The following is a 16,376-nucleotide window of genomic DNA, read 5'->3' as shown; positions in this document are numbered from 1 at the left end:
CTAATTACCCTGTATCTACCCCAGTGCTTAGAACTGTGCTCGGCACATAGTAAGCGCTTAACTAATGCCAACATTATTATTATTATTACAACTGCTTCCTAAGGAATGCATGAGTGCCTCTCCTCATCGAACTGTCAGGATCACCTGTATTCTGGAGACTGAGATGAGGTTTGATGGGAAGGGAAGATGAAGGATGACTGGGAAGTGACAAAGATGGAGCCTGCAATGGCCTGACGTTCCATCAAACAGAAGGGCTCACATAAACATTGCGGGGCAGAGGCCTGAGGTTGGATTAAGGCCATGAGGCCCCAAAGACACCATCCCTGCTCGCTTGGCTCTTTTTCCACAAGGCACTGGGAAATTTACTCTAGGCAGCTTTAGCTTCACAAGACTAATTTGTGAAGCAGCACGGCGTGGCTCACTGGAAAGAGCACGGGCTTTGGAGTCAGAGGTCATGGGTTCGAACCCCGGCTCTACCACTTGTCAGCTGTGTGACTTTGGGCAAGTCACTTAACTTCTCGGTGTCTCAGTTACCTCATCTGTAAAATGGGGATTAAGACTGTGAGCCCCACGTGGGACAACCTGATTCCCCTGTGTCTACCCCAGCGCTTAGAACAGTGCTCGGCACATAGTAAGCGCTTAACAAATACCAACATTATTATTATTATTATTAATTTCTCAACTAGAAAAATCCTTCTCAAAAACACTCTTTGCTCCATGCAGACTTGGAAACTAAACCTGATTTTATTGTCCTTCACAAGGTATATGACCTTTAGGAAAGGTAAGGAGCACACTTTTTTTTTTTTTTACAAGTTCCCTACAACACAGGTGGGGTACTCTTCATACTCCAAGTATAATTCACATACAACATTTCAAGTCCCCTTAATTGGATCTCGCTTCTCCAAATTACTGTGACAGTTGTCAGTTGGAAGATTGTTTCTGGGGCTGGCATTGTCAGGCAGTAAACGGTGTGGCCTAGGAGAAAGAGCACGGGCCTGGGTTCTAATCCTAGCTCTGCTACTTTCCTGCTTTTTGACCTTGGGAAAGTCACTTCACTTCTGTGTACCTCAGTTCCCTCATTTGCAAAATGGAGATTCAGTATTTGTGGTGCCTCCCACTAAGAATGTGAGCCCCATCTACTCCAGCGCTCAAGTACAGTGGTTGGCAAAAAGTAAGCACTTAAATACCATAATTGCTATTTTTATTAGTAAAGTCAGAGTGATGAAAAGCTCCATGATGTTTGTTCATGGTACTTTTCAATTTTGCCAACTGCTCCAGCTGATGCACGCCAAACACACAGTTATAAAGACAACTGAGAATTGATTGGTTAAGAGTTGCTGCTGTATTATGCTATTCTCCATTTTATCCTTAGAAAGAAACAGTTCTTTTTATTTCAAGATTTCTAGATAATGCTTTCCTTTTTATCTCCTGGTTGTTTAGGATCCTAATTCATTCACTCTGACCCTTAAGTGGGAAGCAATGCCCATCCATGGCTTTGAATTCATTTATTCTATGTAGTGCACAAGACTCTTTTTGTAGTAACATATTTAACTCCTGAAAACACAAGGTAATCTTGACAAATTCTTGGCATCTGAAGACGAAGAGCCTCTTTTTGCCAGAAGTCATAATGTAATCCAAGTCAGGTGATTTGAGCTGACAACTCACATTAAATAAAGGAATAGATATCTTCATTTTATAAATTTCCCTGTCATTATCAGTCAGTCATTGGCTATGTCAGCAAGGGGTTAAATGAACAGGAGGTTGGAAAAAAAATGTCATGCAAGCTGTCCACTTGGGAATGATATCTCACACATGAGCCAGTCAACAATTGCCAGATTTGTACTAGTAACTTCTCAGCTCTGCTAAAACTCAAAAATTTTTAAATGATATTTGTTAAGCATTCACTCTGTACCAATTTCTCAAGTTATTATGCCCCATTTAGTCTCTATACCCAAACTACCTTCTCTTGATGACCAAATTCATGCCCCCCCAAATCACTCTCTCCACTGAATTCAACTCACTCCCTTATCCCTTCACCAAACTCCTACCCCTAATCCACAGCTCTGAATCACCTCCACGGTCCTTGTCTTCTCTCCTGTGCATGAGCCACACAGCACTGCAGGCAGAAATCCAGGCAAATGATCCTATTTCATCAACTTCAAATTCATTCTTGCCTGCTGCAACTCTTTGCACTTTTCTGCCCAGCAATATTATTTCTCTATCGCTATTGACTCCCGTGACTATTGTCCTTATCAGTTGTTTCAGATGTCTATCTTCCTCCTCAAACCTGTCTCCAATGACCTCGCCATGTACGTTATTGAGAAAATTGAAACCAGAAGTGAGCTCCTTAAAAATCTCCCCTACTCCTCTCCAGTCCCTCCTTTCTCCTGCCCCTTCTTCAGCTCTCCCATATTTCTCAGCAGTGTATGAGGAGTTCTCCCGCCTCCTCTCAAAATCCACCCCTCCCCCCATGCTTCTGAGTCCATCCCATCATACCTTATCGAGGAACTTGCCCCACCCCACTTCCTTCACTGACCACTTTCTTCAACTGTTCACTTTCCATCGAATTTTCCCCACTGCTTTGCAACACGCTCATGTCTCTTCAACCTAAAAAAAAAACAAACCCAAAAAACACCCCCAAAAACTTCCCTTGACTTCATGGCTCCCTCTAGTTATCACCCCATCTCTCTCCTACCATTTCTCTCCAAACTCCTTGATGGAGTTGTCTAAACTTGTTGTCTCCAGTTCCTCTCCTCCAATTCTCTCCACGACACCCTCTAATCCATCTTCCGTCCCCTTCACTCCACAGAAATCACCTCTTAAACGTCACAAATGATCTCCATCTTGCCAAATCCAATGACCTCTACTCCATACTAATTCTACTTGACCTCTGAGGTGTGTTCAACAGTCAACCACCTCTTTCTGGAAACATTATCCAACCTTGGCTTCACAGACACTGTCCTCTCCTGGTTCTCCTCTTGTCTCTCTGGCCACTCATTCTCAGTCCCTGTTGCAGACTCCTCCTCGGTCTCCCACCCTCTAACTGTGGAAGTCACTCAAGGCTCAGTTCTGGGTCCCCTTCTATTCTTCATCTACACCCACTCCTTTGAAGAAATCATTTGCTTCCATGGCTTCAATTACCATCTCCATGTGGATGATTCCCAAATTTACATCTCCAGCCCTGATCTTTCTCCTTCTCTGCAGTCTCGCATGTCCTCCCACTTTCAGGGCATCTCTACTTGGATAAGAAGCAGCGTGGCTTCGTGGCAAGATCACAGGCTTGGGAGGCAGAGGATGTGGGTTCTAATCACATCTCTGCCTTGTCTGCTCTGTGACCCTTGGCAAATCACTTAACTTCTCTGTGTCTCAGTTATCTCATCTGGAAAATGGTGATAAACACTGTGAGCCCCACGTGGAACAACCTGATTACCCTATATCTACCCCGGTGCTTAGAACAGTGCTTGGCACATAGTAAGTGCTTAACAAGTACCATTATAATAATAATAATATCACTTAGACATTTCAAACTTAACATGTCCTAAACAGAACTCCTCATCTTGCCATCTAAACACTCTCCTCCCCTGACTTTCCTGTCATTGCATCTAGCACCACCATCCTTCATGTCTCAAGCAAGTAACCTCGGGACTATCCTCGACATCTCCCTCATTCAACCCACACATTCAACCTGTCAGTAAATCCTGCTGGCTCAACCTTCACAACATTACCAAAATTGGCTCTTTCCTCTCCATCCAAACTGCTGTTGTGTTAATCCAGATTTATCCTCTCCCACCTTGATTACAGCATCAGCTTCCTTGCACTTGGGTGCAAATCCAATTCACTCCTTCAGCTCCATAGCTGTGTGCGTATCTGTAATTTATTGATTTACATTAATGTCTGTCTCCCCCTCTAGTCTCTAAGCTTACGTGGGCAGAGAACGTGTCTCCAACTCGGTTATAATGTATTCTCCTAAATGCTTAGTACAGCGCTCTGCAAACATTACCTGGTCAATAACTATCATTGATTGATGCACAATGAGTTCATGCATGGTAGATGGGAATTTTGTCTCCTCCATGGGAAGACCAATATATATGAGTCAACTCTCCAGGGTCTCATCTACCCCACTGCAGCCCCTGCACAAAACAATAAGGGGGTGCAGAGACTGGAAAGATTCCATGACTGAGAAGCTTCCAAGCCCTCCCAAATTCAGACCCAGTTCAACCCACAGAGGGCTCTAAAATGGGATGTCTTCCAAGAGTTTCTGAGAAGCAGCATTCCCTAATGGATAGGGCAGGGGTCTGGAGTCAAAGACCTAGGTTCTAATCACTTGTCAGCTGTGTGATCTTGGACAAGTCTCACTTCTCAGTGCCTCAGTTACCTCATCTGTAAAAGGGGGATTAAGATTGTGAGCCCCAGGCAAGTCATGGATTGTGTCCAACCTGATTAGCTTGTATCTGCCACGGTGCTTGGTACAGGTGCCTGGCACTTAGTAAAATGCTTAACAAATTTCAACAACCAAAAACGAGTTTGAATCCCCTGTAGGCCTTCTGATTGGACAGGATGATTATCCCACCATCCTTTATCATGGCTTAATATAGTGCTTTGCACACAGTAAGCACTCAATAAATACGATTGAATGAATGAATGGCTAGGTAATCATTGTCTTGGCAATACTTGCTGGGCAACAGATGATGCAGTGAGAATCCAATGTCAGAACCTTACTACAAGAGCTAGTCGATTTCTTTCTCATATAAATGGCTTTCATTAACTACACAATATCCATCCCTTCCCTTATTTCTGCTAACCTTCCCGAAGGCCTAGTGGATATTAAGGTGCGTGGAAATGTAAAGCATAGCTGTATGTGATTAAAATTATTTTTATAGAAGACTTGCAGAAACTAACCATTATTTACCATAACTCAAAGTGCATGTAAGGGGGAGAGTAAAGAACATATTTGCATCATATACCTTAGTATTAACTTTGAGGAAGATTTCATTGCTAGTTCTTACAATATACAAAAATTCCCTCTAAGCTTGGGCATCTAGTCGACATCAGAAGAAGCAGAGGATGAGTGACACTAAGATTAGATCCAGATCATTTTCTACTGCTCCCACAGGTAGTGTGATCTGCAGGCCTCTCAGGAAAGGGTGTTAGAGATGGAGGATAGAGTCCCTGGATCTAAATCATCAGCATTCACACTCCTTTTCTCCTCTTGAGGGATTACTACACCTGGTTTGAATTAATTTGTAATGGGATGCCAGAAAGGGGGAAGAGATAAGAAAACTTTTGAGGTTTTCTTGCAGGCATGCCAGAGGAAGCTACTGATGAGCTAAGACTAGAGAAATGTAATGTTCTAAATCATAGAATTTAGAAAGGTGTATCTGGAAAAGGGCTGCCTAGTTATCTGTATTGTCCCCTACCAAGAGTCTGAATCGTTTCCTGTACCATGCCGTCTATGTTTTCCCCCGTCTGGCATTCCGGTGTCAACGCATCTCAGGAATTGAGAAGTTCTATTTAGTAGAGCTTGCTGTCAGCAAGTTCAATGATCTTCAACATAAATATCCCTTTTCATGATTTCATCCTAATTTTCATTTTTTAATTTATTTCTGAAATATAGGCAATGTAAAATCATCTATTGCTCAGAAGTACCATTAGTTGAGGTCTCGAAAAGCTTCACAGAGCTGAATGGAAGGCTGTGCCCTTAGTAGGGCCAAGAGCTTTCAAGGACCACACCACTCTTCCCATGGCAGGAGCACTAACAGACCTGCAATCGAGCCACGTGCGGCAAACATTATTCCGTGAGCTCACACCATCCTTAAATCCATCCATTCATTTAATCATATTTACTGAGCACTTACTGTGTGCAGAGCACTGTACTAAGCATTTGGAAAATACAATTCGGCAACAGATAGAGACAATCCCGACCCAACAACGGGCTCGCAGTCTAGAAGGGGGAGACGGACAGCAAAACAAAACAAGTAGACAGGCATCAATAGCATCAAAATAAATAATAATAATAATAATGTTGGTATTTGTTAAGTGCTTACTAGGTGCAGAGCACTTTCTAAGCGCTGGGGTAGATACAGGGTAATCAGGTTGTCCCATGTAAGGCTCATTTTACAGATGAGGTAACTGAGGCACAGAGAAGTTAAGTGACTTGCCCACAGTTACACAGCTGACAAGTGGCAGAGCCGGTGTCGAACCCATGACCTCTGAGTCCAAAGCCCACGTTCTTTCCACTGAGCCATGCTGCTTCCCCTAGAATTATAGATATATACACATCATTAATAAAATTAATAGAATAATATATTTGTACAAATATACCCAAGTGCTGTGGGGTGGGGAAGAGGGTAGAGCAGAGGGAGGGAGTAGGGGTGATGGGGAGGGGAGGAGGAGCAGAGGAAAAGGGGAATTCAGTCTGGGAAGGCCTCCTAGAGGAGGTGAGCTCTCAGTAGGGCTTTGAAGGGGGGAAGTGAGCTAGTTTGGCCGATGTGAGGAGGGAGGGCATTCCAGGTCTAAGGTAGAACGTGAGCCAGGGGTCGACGACCGGACAGGCGAGAACGAGGCCCAGTGAGGAGGTGAGCGGCAGAAGAGCGGAGTGTGCGGACTGGGTTGTAGAAGGAGAGAAGGGAGGTGAGGTAGGAGGGGGCAAGATGATGGAGAGTTTTGAAGCCAATAGTGAGGAGTTTCTGCTTCATGTGAACGTTGATAGGAAACCACTGGAGATTTTTGAGGAGGGGGGTTTCATGCCCAGAGCATTTCTGTAGAAAGATCATCTGGGCAGTGGAGTGAAGTATAGACTGAAGCCGCGAGAGACATGAAGATGGGAGATCAGAAAGGAGGCTGATGACTAATCCAGTTGGGATACGATGAGAGACTGTACCAACAAATTAGCAGTTTGGACGGAAAGGAAAGGGCGGATCTTGGCAATATTGTGAAGGTGAGACCGGATACTCCTTTCATCCCTTGAGAAAGTGTGGTCAAACTATTTTAGGGATAATTCTTCAGATTTAGTCTTCTGCTAGGAGCTTATCATTATTAATAATAACGATAATAATGATAATAATATTTGTTAAGCACTTACTATGTGTCAGTCACCATTCTACGTACTGGGATAGATTCAAGTGAATCAGGTTGGACACAGCCCCTGTCCCACATGGGGCTCACAGTAAGTAGAAGGGAGAAAAGGTATTGAATCACCATTTTACAGTTGAGGAAACTGAGACAGAGGGAAGTTAAGTGACTTCCCCAAGGTCACACAACAGGAATTGGGAGGTGCTGGGATTAGAACGTAGGTCCTTTAACTCCCATGGCCATGCTCTTTCCATTAGGCCACGCTGCTTCTCATGGATTGCCAAAAGGCTTATCCTAGTTCACTTACAGCTTTCTAACATAGTGCACACTAAGACATAGAGATTCTGGAGGCCCAAGACCTAGATTATAAAGCTGCAGAGAGATCAAAGCCAACAAAATGAAGCAAAAAGTCAAACGGAGGGCAAGCAGGGAAGGAAAATGCTAGGTATTTCTTGTAACCAACTCTCTGAGCTACCAAGCCTCTCAATCCAGCATCAGCTGACATTTGTGAATGGTGAAAAGGACAGTGACAGAATTGGATGGCAGCCCAACTAAAGCTCCATGAAATTTCAACCACCTCTAAATTCTGGACAGCTATTATTCCCTTCCAGACTTTAGTTGGACTTCTTTGAACTGCATCCAGCTGGCTACCTTTTCTTGGTAATGAGGTGCCCCAAAATAAGTGCAGTATTCCAGGTGCAGCCTCACTCAAGTCATTTAGGGAAGGATTATTACCTCTCTGCTTCATGAGGTGATGTCTCTGAAATCTGCAGTCCAAAAGCACATTGGCTGGTTTACTGAAATATCAAATTGCAAACATATCCACCCTTTGGTCTTCTCTGGCACTGGTGTCTCCTTTCACTGAATTTGTGTGTTTCTGATTATTTTTCTGCAGAAGAATTGGCTAAAGTCTTTCCAAGTTGAATTTCATTATACTCTGCATTACCCTTCTGCCTAAACTCTTTAGGCTATTTTAATTTGATTACTATTCTGTGCCACCTTCCAAGCTGTTGGGCTTTTGTGTTATTCCTTAATTTACTACCATAGAATCCTCGAATTATAAAATTGGAAGTGAACTTGTGAAGCCATTTGGTCCGATCCCTTGTCTCCAGGCAGGTGAATGGTGAGCCATCCAGGAAAGGTCGTTTTCTATTCTTTCTTAGATCTCTCTAGGGATGAAAATTCTACAGTCCGCTTTGAATGCCAATGACTCCACTACTTTACAATACCTGTCAACTTGCAAACAAAATTTTCTAGAGATACTGATCTCTACTCTGTACTTTATTCATAGGCATTCATTAAATAACTTCTGAAGGCTTTCTATCCCATTCCTAATATTTCTCCCACTGGATCTGAAAACAGTCCACTAAAACAACAAAAGAAGTATCATTACTGAGTCAGGCCAAAGGTTCATTCCATTTAATAATCTATTTCTGACAGTGGCAATAAAAGATGGTTAACTTCTAATAATTATAATTACTCTTGTGGCATTTGCAGCAAGGCCCAGTGGAGAAAGCACAGGCTTGAGAGTCAGAAAATATGGGTTCTGATCTCCACTCTGCCAATTGCTTGCTGTGTGACCTTGGGCAAGGCATTTCACTTCTCCATGCCTCAATTTCCTCAGCTGCAAATTAGGGATTAAATACCTGTTCTCCTTCCTACTCAAACTGAGACCTGACCCATGTGGGACTAGAACCATGCCCAACCTGATTAACCTATATCTACCCCAGGGCTTAGAACAGTGCTTGACTGAATGAATGCCATAATATTAATTATTATTTTTAGTACATTTTAACTACTCACTATGTGCTAAACACTAGAGTTAATGCAAGGTTATGAGATGGAACCTCATCCCCTTCCCATATGAGGCTCACAATCTGCCTTACTTTACAGATGAGGAAACTGAGTTTCAGTGACTTGCCCAAGGCCATGCGGTAGGCAGAGTTGGGGTTCAAACTTGGGTCTCCTGACTTCTAGGCCTGGGCTATTTCCATTATGGCATGCAGTCTCCCATGATTTCAGCCTCCCTGATATCCTATCTTCAATGTTCAGAATGTGCGCTAGCCTATCCCTTTACTTCCACTCTAATGATCCTTATGGATTTCTCCTCCATTAATCTATCAAATCACTTCTCAGACTTTTGAACATAGTCTGATCAGAGGAAAGGATCCAGAAACTTTGGGCCTTATCAGGAAGGGTGATAGAATAATATAAATGGACATGTATTGAATACTTATTGAGTACCACATGAGAAAGTATAAAAGAAGCAAAAGACACTTTACCTACCTGCATACTGCTTTCATTCTAATGGGGGGAGACAGCTATACAAAATACTATAGATAACAGGAGCGGTAGAAAAACAAGAATCAGATCACACTGAAAAGTTCACCTGTTATCTTTAGGCCCACTCAATCAATCAATGGTATTTATTGAGGGTTTATTGTGCACTGTACTAAAGCAGTTAGGAAAATATAATACAACAGACTTGGTAGACATAATCTTTAGCCATGGGAGTTTTCAGTACACAGGGGGTGAAAGACACTAAAATAAATGACAAAAACGGGGGTAATGGGAGAGTACAAGGATAGGTACATAAGTGTTGGGGGCTGAGGTGAGTATCAAAGAGTTTAAGAGATAAACACGCAACGGCATGTTGACTCAGAGGGGACGGTGAATAGAGGAAATAAGGGTTTAGTCAGGGAAGACCTCTTGGAGGAGATGTGATATTAGGAGGGTTTTGACACTGGGGAGAGTGGTGGGTTGTCGGATGTGAAGGGGAAGGGAAGATGTGAGGCTCAATGGCAAGATGGACGTGACTGAGGTACAGAGATCAGGTTGGCATTAGAGGGAAGTGTGTTGTTTGGGTTATAAGGGAGATCAGTGAGGCTATGTAGGACGGAGAGCAGTGATTGAGGGCCTTAAATTTTAGAGTAAGGCATTTCTGTTTGACGCGGAGGAAGATGGGCAACCACTGGAGGTTCTAGTTCAGTTTTATCAGATTTTCCTACAATGTAATCCCCCATCTATGGAGTATTTCACCCTCTAAAATACCTTCATTTCATCTGGACCTTTGGAAATTTCACTGCATAGTAATAATAATGATAATGGTATTTGTTAAGCACTTACTATTCTCAGCGCTGGGCTATATAGAAGATAATCGGGGTTTGACACAGTCTCTGTCCCACATAGGTCTCACAGACTTAATCCCCATTTTTCAGATGAGGGAACTGAGGCACCGAGAAGTCAAGTGACTTCCCAAGTTCACACAGCAGACAAATGGCAAAGCTGGCATTAGAACCCAGATCTTTCTAACTCCCAGCCCCCTGTTCCATACACTAAGCCATACAGCTTCTCATGCTGCATCCTCCCTCACCCATTAAATAAAGCAGATCTTAGCACCAAACCCTGAGCGTCTTACTATTTTGGTTAATCCAATCAAATCTCGACTGACTGAAAGTCCAATTTTTGAAGATAGTAGCTTCTAATTAACCTAGATTTTATCTTTCAAGAATTTGCCATGTAGAAAATCTCCTTGGATTTTCTTCTTTTTTTCCACTTCATCAGCACGCGAAATATAATTTTAAGGACTTTATGTCAGGTGTGATACTAGGCCCAGTACTGAAAAGCCATCATCAAGGAAAGACATGTTCCTTAATGGTAATAATAATAATAGTGGTATTTCAATACATATTCAATCTATCACTAAATACTATTGGTTCAACCTCCACTTCATCACTAAAATCCATCCGTTCCTCTCCATCCAAACTGCTGCCATATTAATCCAAGCAGTAATCCTATCCTGCCTTGATTACCGTATCAGCCTCCTTGCTGACCTCCCTGCCTCCTGCCTCTTCCCACTCCAATCCGTCTGCTGCCCAGATCACTGTTTTCAAGAAAGTTCAGTCCATATTTCCCCACTCTTCAAGAATTCCCAGTGGTTGCCCATCCACCTCCACATCAAACTCCTTACTATCAGCTTTAAATAACTCAATCACCTTGCCCCCTCCTACCTCACTTCACTACTCTCCTGGTACAACCCAGCCTGCACACTTCCCTCCTCTAATGCCAACCCACTCTCACCATACCCTGATCTCACCTATCTCACGGACGACCTTTTACCCACATCCTGCCTCTGGCCTGGAATGCCCTCCCTCTTCATATCTGACAGATAATTACTCTTTCGCCCTTCAAAGTCTTATTCAAGGCATATCTTCCCCAAGAAGTCTTCCATGACTAAGCTCTTATTTCCTTTCCTTCCACTCCCTTCTGTGTTGCCCTGACTTGCTCCCTTTATTCATCCCAATTCCCAGCCGCACAGCATTTATGTATATCCCTGCAATTTATTTATTTATATTAATGACTGTCTCCCCCTCTAGACTGTATGTTCGTGTGGACAAGGAATGTGATATTGTTATATTGTTCTCTCCCAAGCGTTTAATACAATGCTCTGCACACGGTAAGTTTTCAGTAAATATGATTGATTGATTATTTGTTCAGTGCTTACTATGTGCCCAACACTGTACTAAACACTGGCATAGATACAGTGTAATCAGGTCCCACATGGTTCTCCCAGTCAAAGTAAGAGGAAGACCAGGTATTGAATTCCCATTTTTCAGAAGAGGGAACTGAGGCACAGAGAAGTGAAGTGGCTTGTCCCAGGTCACACAATAGGAAAGTGGCAGAGCTGGAATTAGAACCCAGGTCCTCTGTCTCCCAGGCCTGTGCTCTTTACTCTGGACCATGCCATTACTCAAATTTGGTTTCCAGTCGATGAAAGTTCCAAGAATTATAGATGAACATAATTCTAGGGTATTCTTCAAATCCCTAAAACAAACAAGATTCTTTCAAAGCTTTACAAATTTTTTTCTTTATGGAAACAGCTGATGCTTCGGGAACTTTGGTAATCTCTGTTGGTTTTGAGCAGTGGTAGTAGAAGAAGTAAATGTGATAGTACTTATTAAGCATTTACTCAGTGCAGAAAACTGGATTAAGCACTGGGAAAAAATACACGGGTGGGAATTAAACACAGTCCCTGGCCCTCAAGAGGCTCGTAATCTCCGAATATAAGCAGGGAGAGGGGATTGATGACAGACACAGTAGGGAAGAAGAAACAATATAAACATAAAGTAATACTTCTTTGACTCTGTGTCCTGGGTTGATATGTGTTCCTTGCATATGTTTATGGAAAAAAAATGAAATGAAGTGCTTTTATAAATTCCCTCCAAAGTTCATGTCCTCCCCCGTGCCCTGAAGATCAATAGGAATTTCCTGAAGAGAAACTTCATGCCTCTGAAGAATTGGGCAAATTACAGGGGAACAAAAAGGAAAGAGAGGAAGGTAGAGATAGATGGGAAGGAGAGGCAGAGAGAAAGGGACTCCAAAACTAGAGAATCACCCCCTGAAGAAAAGAAAAGGAAGCTGAAGAAAATAGCCTACTTTGATTTCTTTTAAAAATAAATAAATAAATGCAAATGGCCATGTTTTTGTCAGCAGGATAAAAGCACTGTTTTTAGAATTTAGCACCTTATTAGAGCTTCCTCTTTTGGCTCCAGGATTTCTCAGACATCAATGGTAATACATTGACCCACATTTCATGTAAATATAGTTCCATTAAATAGGTTTGCCTTAGGAAGCCCTGGCTTCTAGTTTACATAGAACTCATCATGAGACAAATCAAAATTTATACTTGATAAAATACAAACTTGAGAAATGCCTAATACGTCATTAGTACAGCGGATCGATTCAGCAGAAAGAGAAGGCTGATTTACCCAGGGGCGGAAATCAATAGTTGTATCAATCAACCAACCATATTTACTGAGCGCTTACTATGTGCAAAGCATAGTACTAAGCACTTGGGAGAGTGTAATACAATAGAGTTGACAGACATGTTCTCTGCCCACAGTGACCTTTCAGTTGAAAGAATACTTTAGAAATCAACAATTTTGAGAACTGACCATCTTGAGTAAGTTGCATTCAAACCAACAATGTTAATAAATTCATTACTAAAGTTGTTAATTAGTCTATACAGAAAAAGAGCAAAAGTGTTAGCAAAACATATGAGGCATTCCTTTTTTTCTGGAATGATTTTGAAAGTCCAAGAAGTCAGTTGATCCCTGGGGATGGCATTCTGAGGAAAGCCATGTTGAGGGCAAAATGCCTAGAATTGATATTGTGCCATTTTGGATTCAATCGATCATAATTATTGATCACTTACTATGTGCAGAGCACCGTACTAAACACTTGAGAGAATACAACATTACTAAGTTGGTAGACACAGTCCCTCCTCACAATGAGCTCACAGCCTAGAGGGGGAGACAGATGTTAATATAAATAAATGAATTCTGTATATCTGCATAAGTGCTCTGGGGGCTGAGGGAGGGGTGGAAAAAAAGGAAGCAAATCAGAAATATGCAGAAGGGAGTGGGAAAAGGAAATGAAGGCTTAGTCTTAGACTTGAAGAAGATGTTCTCTCAGTAAGACCTTGAAAGTGGAGAGAGTAATGGACTGTCGGACATGAAGAGGGAGGGTGTTCCTGTCCAGAGGCAGGATGTGGGCAAGAGGTTGGTGGAGAGATAGATGAGTTTGAAGTACCTTTAAGATCATTCCTGGGGTTCCAGAATTCAGATAAATGGACAGTCTGGACCTGTAATTAGCACTTCAATTTCCATATGGTCTGGATGAAAATCAGATGGCTGACAACCCTAACTTTGCTGATCAATGCAGGCGCAACACAGACAGAGTGCAGACATCAAAGTTACCAGTGTTTTTCTTTTAGCAAACTGAAATTGGATCTTAAAACCAAGACTAGAAGGGATCTCCAGATACCACATGGTCGAGTCATCGGCCAATGTGCAAGCAGAAGATGCTCTAAACCATTCAGGACAAATGAGGGACCATTTTAAAAAAAGATATTCAGGGATGACGATTCTACACCTTCTTTTGTTTCCTGTAAGCCAAGAACCTTTGCATTTTATCCAACTAAACTCTCACTAGATTCAAACTCTTATTTAACCAAGCTCCTCTTCTAGCTGTCTAAACAACCTGAACGCTCAGAGTGTTACATTAGGGCAATTCCTCAGCCCTCCAACCTCAATAAAAAAAAAAGCTACCCTGTGCACTGAAATTTAATTTATGCAAATGAGGCGTTTGCGCTTCACATCTCCGTGCTTAATCCATTCTGCTTTAATTGCTTTCCACCTGGCACAAAGTCTGTCATGGCAATCCCAAGAACCAGCTAATTCACTTGGGTGTGGAAGGTAGTTTTGTCTAAAATGGAAAAGGTGGGGGGTGATCTATGGCCAACGACTAACTTGTGGAAAGAGCACCATTAATGCAAGAGCATAAAACCTTAATCAGTATCTAAGAACCACAGTGGCTATTTTCAGAAAATATCTGGGCACGAATAGATTCCCCTTTATCAGACAAACCACCCGGAAATAGTTTCAGATGTCCAGTCGTCTAATTCACAGTTTTGGCTTTCATCTGAAGAAACCAAACCATTTATTTTAATGTACATAAAACCACAGCAATAAAGAAATAAACATGGTTAGTCTATTCAGTCAGCTTAACAAAGGCGTCATAGTCCTGGCATACACAGAAACACGCTTTTGAAAAGCACACAGCACATGTCTCTTTCCTGGCTGCCAACTGCCTCATGTGAGGCTTCTGGTTTATTATGGCATGTGAATTTCTCTGGTGTATTTTCAAAACGATGTGTTATCGTAGACTGATCGTATGTTCACAGATTGTGGCGAGTGTGTGAAAGGCTTTCTGCTATACTTGTTATTGGGTGAAATCACGTCTGTTACCTGGTACTCGTTGCAGAGAAAGCTGCAATTTGAGAACAGATGGTTTGACTGAGTGAGAGAGAGACTCTGTCTGGAAGACTGTAGAGTATTGCACTCTCAGGGATGAAAGAGGAATGAACAAACCCACCCAGCATGACAAAAACATGAAAACACAGAAGAATGTCAATGTTGAAGGTCGTTTCTTTTTCATTCACCGAATGTCTATACTCCATATGTGCATATGGACATACCAAAGAGATAGACTACTCTAACTACTCAGCATGTAGGTCATTAAGACATTCAAAACTTGCAAGATTTTCCACCTTCTCTTTAGAAACCTGCCAATTAATACTGATAAAATCTGCGAGACTAAAGTACAATATGCTTTGTTCAAACTGGGTTGTGCCTCTAAGTTTCCTGGCTATATGTGCAGGTAGACACATTCAGAGAAGTTACTTTGATTCAAAATTGTTGCCTAATTGCCATAATTATTTCTCCAGTCTTTTCAAATATCATATCTTGAATTCCTCTCAACCTCTACAGCTATGGATTCCACCCCTTTGAATTAAAGGTGATTTGGTTTTCTTTATTACAATTCAGAGATCCTATATTCTAGTATATTGAATTGAAGAAGCTGGGGGACATTAGCTAAAAAGTTGCAATTTGTTTACCTCTGCCAGAAATAATACTAATCTTATGCTCAGATGAATTGATCTTATTCCAGAATGTCATTTTTTATATCTACAGTATATTGCCAGACTGGCAAACAGAATTCATTCTTAAAGGCACATTCTCTCAATAATTGAACTCAAAGATTGGTCCCCTGAGAGTGGGAGCTTATTAGAATTCTTAATGACATCGATTCTGATTCCAGTGAATGATTAGACTCATTTCTCGTTGGTCTGTACCCTCGGCAGATGCTTACTTCATTGCTGGGACCAGAGACCCGTACATATGTTGACAGCCCCAGGGAGGCAGGTGCTTGGCTAAGGCTCCCCAGGGCCAGGGTATTGTTTGAAAGGTAGTGGTGATCCAAAACTGAGCATGGCAAGATCAATCTCTGGCATAAAAAGAGATATCTCTGGGAATCGCCCAGTATTGTCAAGTGCAATGATTTTGCAGCTGTGTACAAGTGGCTAGAGCACAGGCCCGGGAGTCAGAAGGACCTGAGTCCTAATCCTGGCTCCGCCACTGTCTGCTGTGTGACCTTGAACAAGTCACTTCACTTCTCTGTACCTCCATTTCCTCAACTGTAAAGTGGGGATTACAACTGTGAGCCTCATTTGGGACATGGATTTGGTCAAACTTGATTATTGTTGTGAGCTCCCAGTTCATTCCTGCCAGGACCTTCCCGGATCAGGGAGCCTCGGTGATGCATAGTAGAAGTCAATCCACCCCTCTGATCACCAAAGTTACTGTGAAAAGTTTTTTACTTAGCTTTACCAGCATGCAAGGGAGTGACACAAACACGCCCTCACTCCACCAAGGGTCCGATACCAGTCTGTGGTGAAAGGGACC

This window comes from Ornithorhynchus anatinus, chromosome 7 (genome assembly GCF_004115215.2).
Source record: "Ornithorhynchus anatinus isolate Pmale09 chromosome 7, mOrnAna1.pri.v4, whole genome shotgun sequence".
NCBI lineage: Eukaryota > Metazoa > Chordata > Mammalia > Monotremata > Ornithorhynchidae > Ornithorhynchus > Ornithorhynchus anatinus.
Note: the sequence above shows the minus strand (reverse complement) of the source record.